An 8,346-nucleotide genomic window follows, 5' to 3' on the forward strand; every position below is an offset into this window, starting at 1 on the left:
TATCTAGGTTCCACTTTTATTATCTATTCTTGTTTAAATGAATTTCAGATAAATATAGTAAAACAAATAATTTTTATATAAGAAATATGAGAAAATGGGATATAATGAGACAACTATAAAGTAAAATTTAAAATTTAAAAATTAGGATGCAAATGACCCCTGAATAGACTGTGTCTGACTTGCTTTGACACAGCAGATTTTACAGAAGCTTGATTTTGATTTAAAAACATTAGATAGCTCACCCCTGATGTTAGACGTTAAAATGGAGTGAATTTATGTCTTTAAATCTTTTTGTCTATCTTTTTTTCAAGATTACTTGAGATAAATACTTAGAAATATCATTCCTATAGTTGGTTGCATAATTTGTTTTTTGCTCTTGTTTGCCAGTTTTCAAATTTCATGTAGATTTTTGTCTTTTCTATGTTTGATTTATCTTACCCTGAGGATCCTTAGCTAGTATACCTCCTGTGTATTTTTTACAATTTTCCCACTTTAATTTTTCACAAAACTTTGAGATATGCAGAGAAGGGAGGAAACATATGGTATTGCAGCACTGATAGTCTCTATGCTTTTCTCTTTTTATTCAGAGTAATTTTGCATTCTCTGTCTTCCAATAATTTTAAGGTGTGAATTTGCAAGAAGCTTTCAGAGTGGAAGATTACAGAAAGTATGGGAAGCAATTCAAGTTGATTTTTTAGATAAACAGTCTGGATATCTATAGCTACCCTAAAGATTACTCCTCAGACTTGTATTTAACTGAGATTATTATAATTAGTTTTTTTTGCAATACAGGTGTGACTAAAAGCCTGCTCTAAAATAATGACTTTGTGACCTGAACCCTAAATTACTGTGTGAAAGTAAAACTTCTTTTATTCTTTTATTAGTTATGAACACTTAATATTCAATCTCTTTAGTTGCAAATTGAAATTTTTAACTTGTCTGTTATATTCTTTCCTTTTGTTTTTGTTTGGAGGGACACACCTGGCTGTGCTCAGGGGTTATTCCTGGCTTTGTGCTCAATAATAACTCCCAGTGAGCTCAAGGGTTATGGGATGCCAAGGATCCAACCCAGGTCGACTGCATGCAAGGCAAACATCTATCCACTGTAATATAATTCCAGCCCCTATTCTTTCCTTTTTTATTGATGAATAAACTGTTCTATTTTGTACTGTTCTTTTCAAATATTGTTAGACTCATTCAGTAATCGCAAGCATACTTTAGTGCTATGATTTAAAAATCACTTGAACTAGATACTAATAATTATATGGTTGGCCTTCCATAACATGGTAGCAGCAAATTTGCTAAATGTTTATTATTGCCTAATAATAATTACAACATTTCAATCTTTTATTATCAATTTTGTTTTCACAACATAAGCTTTAGCTTATCCATTATTGTCTGTTGTTCTTATTTTGTCTTTGACTTTTTTTTTTTTATAAATTATGTGGTATTGGGACTGACCTGTTTACTTATTTATGCATTGCTTAGAGCTGAGTATAGAGGTCTTGAGTTACAACAGACAGGACATAGTCTTCAAAGATTAAAATATTTTTCTGCATACCTTTGTCAGGGCATGCTTGCGTATACATTGTTTTACTTACCAAAGAACACCACGATGAAATAAAAGTTTCTGACTAATTGAAGTGTATAAGGCATTCTACTATAACCAATAATTCCTACAATGTAATGGGTTTGATATAATAAAAAGTATATCTTTTTATTAATGTGACTTTAGAGTCTCAACTCTGATCAATCACTCTGACATTTTGAAATTTTTCCACTGTCAGTTATGCAGAGGTGAAGAGAAAAGAGTTGTTACTAAATGTGAACCATTAATTAAAATAATCTTGACATGACTAACCTTATTGCAAGTAAGAGAAGAAAATGAGTTAATGGATGTGTTACATAATGTTTCTTTTTTCAGAATTCTGTGTTTTAAAAAACTTGTGTCATGTGTATGGGGGTTAAGGTGGGGGAACACAGGCAACACCATGTAATATGCAGCAGCTATTCAGCTCTGTGCTCAGAAATAATAACTCCTAGTGGTTCTTGTCAGGGACATGCATAGAGTCAGAGAAAAATCTGGATTTGCTACAGGCAAGGCAAATGCCATAATTCCTATATTACTTCTCTGTTCATCTAGATACTTTATTGCTGGGAAGACGCTACAAGAATGATCCTTTACCTCTTTGCTTCAGTTTTCATTTTCTCATAGCCCCAGAGGAGTTCCTTTACTTATGCTGAGATCACTCTTGTTTCTAAATGTTTATTTGTATAGTAGTTTAGAAATATGGCTATAAGTTGCTGGTCTTTTATGAGGTAAAATTTAAATCCTACCGGTGCTGGAGTGGGTGGTGCAGTGGTAGGGCATTTGCCTTGCATGTGGCTGACCTAGGATGCATCACGCTTCAGTCCCCTGGTGTCCCATAGGGTACCCCAAGCCAGAGTGATTTCTGAGCTCAGAGCCAGGAGTAGTCCCTGAGTGTCATTGGGTTTGCCTCTCCCAATTTAAATCCTACTATGTGATGATTATGTGTATGATTTCATCTATCTCCAATATTTTAACTTTTTATGGATTGATGCTTGTTGTTTAATAGGAAAGAGCAAAATTTCACATCACACTGGTAATATGCCTACCTAGAACTAGGCTCAATAGAGGCACTTGTCACACAAATACATGAGTACTCAGTCATCCTGCTTATGAATTGGGATCTTCTTTTCTTCATAGAATTTCCATTAGTCTCCTATCTGAGTCTTCTATGTTAATTCTCAGAGACAAGTATCTAAACACCATTTTGTCACCTTGGTCCTGTAACATTTTGACGCCCTATAACAAATTGACTTAAAATGTCACAGGAACAATTCCAGAGAATGAGGAGCCTTCTAGTGTGAAGCTCACAAGCTATCAGATTGGACCTATTGGATCTGTTTATTGGATAACATATGAACATTGTGCTATAGAGAAAATTTAGATAAAGTAAAAGTAAATAGAACTATACAACTTCGGAGTTTAATGCACTATCCTAAGAGTGGAAATAGCCCTAGTTTGTGTTTGAATTCCCTAGGTCTTCCCATAGTTGCAGATCCCTTTCCATATCATAGTAAGTCTCCTGCTATTTATAGTTCTGTGTCATCAAATCGGTATTTTCACATGATTACTTAAAGAAAATCCACAGGGCTGGTTGCTGACTACTAAAATACAATGTAGATAACATAATGAAGCTTACCACAAAGAGTGATGAGTTCAGTTAAAGAAATAACTACACCAACAACTACCATCACGTTGGTAGTGAGTGAGAGAAATAGAATGCCTGTCTCGAATACAGGCAATGGGTGGGAAAGGAAGGAGATGAGGGGCATTGGTGGTGGAAAGGCTGCACAGGTGAAGGCAGAGTGATTTTTTATTGTTTTGTTTTGTTTTGTTTTTGGGCCACACCTGGTAACGCTCAGGGGTTACTCCTGGCTATGCACTCAGAAATTGCTCCTGGGTTGGGGACCATATGGGACGCCTAAGATTGAGCCCAGGTCCATCCTGGGTCAGCCACATGCAAGGTAAATGCCCTACCACTGTGCTATCTCTTGGCCCCAGGAGTGTCCTTTTTATAACTGAAACCCAACTACAAACATGTTTATAATCATGCTGCTTAAATAAATATATTAATCAAAAAATTTGTGATGCCGAGGAAGTGGTAGTAGTAGGATGCCTGACTGTATGTGTGGCTTAATCCTAGTACCCAAACAAAAAAACCCTTTTATATATGCAGGATATATATTTATACAGAATAGATAGATAGATAGATAGATAGATAGATAGATAGATAGATAGATAATGTGGGGGCCACATCTGGATAATATGTTGGGATATAACCCAGGCTGACCACATACAAAGCAAGTGCCTTATTTAAAAACAAAACAGAACAAAAGAAAGCAAACAAAAAAACAAGGGTCAGATGATAAGCAGGTTCATTTTTGTAGCTGTTGCTGTTGTTTGGTTTAGAAGTCCATCATGGGACTATATGTGGTGCACAGATCAAGCCTGGATTAACTAAGTGAAATGCTACTGCTTTATCTTCATTTTATCTTTCTGCCCCCAGTCACTGCTTGGATGTTCTACAGCCAGGAAGATCTTAGATGTAGTCTTGTATTCCCAGGATAAAGGAGTCCAGTACATTTCTGACATTGGGCATTCTAGGACTTTAAAATCCCACATCCCTGAGTGTTGTATTTCTAGGCAATTTCCCTTTCTATGTCCTCATTCTAGACAGTTCTGAATAAGCCCTGTGATTACATGGTCCTCCTCCACTTTCTTGTGTTGCCTGCTACTCTAACAAACATAACTAGAATAAATAAGTAAATAACTAAAAGAACTAATAGGTAAATACTACAAATATATATTTGTAACCAGATACATTATGATTATATTCTAGCCTCCTCAATGTAAAATTACTAAAATATCTTTATTTGCATCTCCCAACTCTGTATTTCTTTTCTCTGTGCTATGATATTCATAGTTAAAGATAACAAAGTATGTAAAAAATCAAACTTTATAAAACTTACAGAGTTTTAAGTAACTGTTCACTGTTAATATATCTTATGTGTAAAATAATGTTTAATCTTCTAGGGATTCTATTTTAAAGATCCTACAACACAAATCATTTGTAAGATTGCCTCTTACTTCAACCCTTTCTCCCTCTTGGTTCAGAGAAAACTCACAGTCAATTTTGTGATATTTTTCTAGAAATAAGACAGTATAAATTAAATAAAAGCCATTATTTGTATAGTAATAATGACTGTTCATTTAAAAAATCTATGTGTAGAAAAAGCCCTATTTAGATACAACTATATATCCATAAACCTTTATATTTCCTTTTACTCTTATTTATTTATTTATTTATTTATTTATTTATTTATTTATTTATTTATTGGTTTTTGGCCACACCTGTTTGATGCTCAGGGGTTACTCCTGCCTAGCGCTCAGAAATTGCCCCTGGCTTGGGGGGGGACCATATGGAATGCCGGGGGATCGAACCGTGGTCCTTCCTTGGCTAGCGCTTGCAAGGCAGACACCTTACCTCTAGCGCCACCTTGCCAGCCCCGTATATTCCCTTTTGCTTTTAAATTTATTAATTTACTTAAGTTCTGTGAATAATCACTGTTGATACCTCTATTGTAGAAAGAATATTATTTGGAGTAATTTTATATATCTTTAGAATAAATAAATTACTATTTTAGGAACAATTTTTTAAAATCAAAACTAGATCAAAATAATGTTTTAAAAAAGAAAATAGTTGAAAATTAATTTTGAATATTTTAACCAAACATTTCTTGTTGTTATTGCATTAATATTGTGCATTTGTGACTGTATATACTGAAACGTGGTTTGTTCTAAGGAAAGACTTTAACTTTTTATGTTATTATTCATCCTTCATTCTACTTTTCAGAGATCATAAGATTATTGGAGCTTTATTAGAGTTGCAGTTTTCTCTGAAATTTAATTAATCTAGAGCCAGGCAGAGAAAACTGAAGAATTAGCATTATATTAATTGTATTTTCTCAATTCCTATTGACTTCTATATATGCTGGGATTAATTTTCTACTGGGTAGAACTGACCTTGTCTTGATTTATGATGTTCTTAATTGAGGTAAATATGCAAATAAAAATGTTTACAGTACGTAACAGAAATAAATAGTCTGAATCAAAATAAAACACTTTTTACTTTTATAAAAGTTTTTATTTTATCCTGGAATAAATTATTGTAGCCATTATAATTTTAACCAAATTAGAACTATCATAGTTTCTCAAATTTTGTAAGCTTAAAGTTCTAAAGGATCTGTAGTTTTTATTTTGCAAATATTTGATAAACCAATAAATAAGTATAAAACAAAAGAGTTATCAATAAATTATAACACTTTCCAAGTGATGAAGAAAAAATGCTATCTCTATAGATTTATATAACATAATTTACTAACACCAATTCATCTTATGAGAAATGTTTTATTATTATTATTATCTTTTATTATTTCACATGATATCTATGCTTATTTCAGAAATTAATCTAAATTATAAAATGTTATAATTAATTAAATTTTTATAGTGAAAGTTTCTAGAGTACATACTAAAACTCATATACATATGTTTAAGACATTTACCAAATGCAACTAGAAAAGAAATAAAAATATTCTCTAAGAAATTACTATAAAATTTGGGCAAAAAGATCAAATAAAGGAGTAGAAAAATCTACAAACATACAAACATTAATTTATAGAATTATAATTTAGCAATAGTAATTAATTAAAATTAAATAATCAAATTAACAAATGACTGGATTAAAAGCTCAGATTTGGAAAATGATTCATATAGAAGCAGAAGTTTAAAGCATGGTGTTCTGTCTTCTGTGTGAAACACATTTGCTAGCCTCATCTTAACTTATTATTTCAGCACATATTTTTAAGAAGATCACATTCTATATTCATATTATTATTTTCAAAGCATCTGCAGAAACTAATAAAATTGGACTTAACTGTTATCTTTACTTCTATCACTGGCAGGGAAGAATATGGCCGGGGAATTGATCCCATTGATTTGAACGTTTCAGCAGCCTTCTGAAGATCCTTAGTATAAAATCATCAAAATAAGTGTCTGCCTTTTGTTCACTAGTGCTGATATCCTAATTTAATTTGAAGGATATTAAGTCTGTTCCTTATCAGAGTTAACTTTAAATTCTACTTCATAGCTAATTCCCTTAGTTTGTTTCTTTATTTTAGGCAGGCTGAACTATTAAATGTAATTCCCTTCCTTTCTGAGAAATAAGATGTAAACTTAACATTTCTTCAGTAATATTTTTATTTGGCTATTATTTTATGTCAGCTACAAATGTAAATATATAAGCAAATATATATAACTTCAAATCATAAGCCTAGTACAGACAGGGAGTTTATGACACATATTCAGTTAGTGGTCGTGGTTTGCAATACAGACCTCTACAAAAGTGAAAACTTTGCACCAAATTGATGGCAGTTGAATTTAAACACTATTGGCATGCAATTGATTTTTATGGCTCCAGAGACATAAAGATAATGATCTGAAAGCTATACAGAGATTCAGTCAGATGAAGGAGGCCATTTTGTATTGTACCTAAGTGCTTTTCTAATCATAGTTAAGACACTTCATTTGGGGCCTGGAAGGTGGCGCTAGAGATAAGGTGTCTGCCTTGTAAGCGCTACCAAGGAACGGACTGCGGTTTGATCCCCCGGCGTCCCATATGGTCCCCCCAAGCCAGGGGCGATTTCTGAGCACATAGCCAGGAGTAACCCCTGAGTGTCAAACGGGTGTGGCCCAAAAACCAAAAAAAAAAAAAAAAAAAAAAAAAAAAAGACACTTCATTTGAGGTGTTTTCTTTTTTTGTAATCACTCTGCCTGTCTGGTTAATTGGTATGTTATGTAAGCATACTTTTTTGTTTGTTTTTAAAGCCACACCAAGCATTACTCAGGGGACCATATATGGTACCAGGGCTCAAACATTGGTCACCCACTTACAAGACAAGACGGTACACCTGCTGTATTCTCTCTCCCAGCCATGTTAAAAATTCTTTTTTGTTTGTTTTTTGCTTATGAGCCACACCCGGTGACGCTTAGGGGGAACTCCTGGCTATGCATTCTGAAATCGCTCCTGGTTTGGGGGACCATATGGGACACCGGAGATGGAACCGATGTCCTGGGTCAGCCACGTGCAAACCAAGCTACTGCTCCAGCCCCATGTTAAAAATTCTTACATGAAACACTCATAAAGACTCTGACTATGTAGATCCTGACTGTGAATACAAGCATCTTTGAAGAGCTGAAGTTTGTCAGATGTAGAACAGTATAGTGTAAAAATAGCACAATGACTGCCAAAACTGTCAAAAAATCCTTGCAAATATTTGTTTCCCTTTCTATTTCTTTAATTACATTTCCTTGTATTTTCCCAAATACATGTGCGGTAAAGTTCTATAAATTTAAGTTTCTTTGACTCTTGAAAGTCCAAAAAAAAGTAGTGTGTGCTGTTTATTAAAATTTTTAATATCTTTAGAGACAAATATGACAAATTTTAGAGTCAAGTATGAACAATAGAAAAGAGGATTACCATGTGGCACAATGAAATATTCTGTATCTCAATTTTAATGACATATTACCCTGGTTATTATAATGTAAGTAGTAACAATAGAAGAAAAGAAATACTTAGAACTCAGTAAAGAACTTTAGTCATCTTATTATTTTGGGTAAGGGACCCCACCCAGCTGTACTCAAGACTTGCTTCTGGTTGTACACAAAGGAAAAATTTCAAGAGATAAGTCCAGGAGAACACC

The 8,346-nt window shown here is 33.5% G+C and overlaps 1 pseudogene; it reads right to left on the reverse strand.

Moving 5' to 3' along the window:
• Positions 1 to 2,614: 2,614 nt before the first annotated feature.
• Positions 2,615 to 2,712, reverse strand: LOC126033327 (uncharacterized; annotated as a pseudogene).
• Between the last annotated feature and the right edge of the window lie 5,634 nt (positions 2,713 to 8,346).

Source organism: Suncus etruscus, chromosome 1, assembly GCF_024139225.1.
Source record: "Suncus etruscus isolate mSunEtr1 chromosome 1, mSunEtr1.pri.cur, whole genome shotgun sequence".
NCBI classification, from domain to species: Eukaryota; Metazoa; Chordata; class Mammalia; order Eulipotyphla; family Soricidae; genus Suncus; species Suncus etruscus.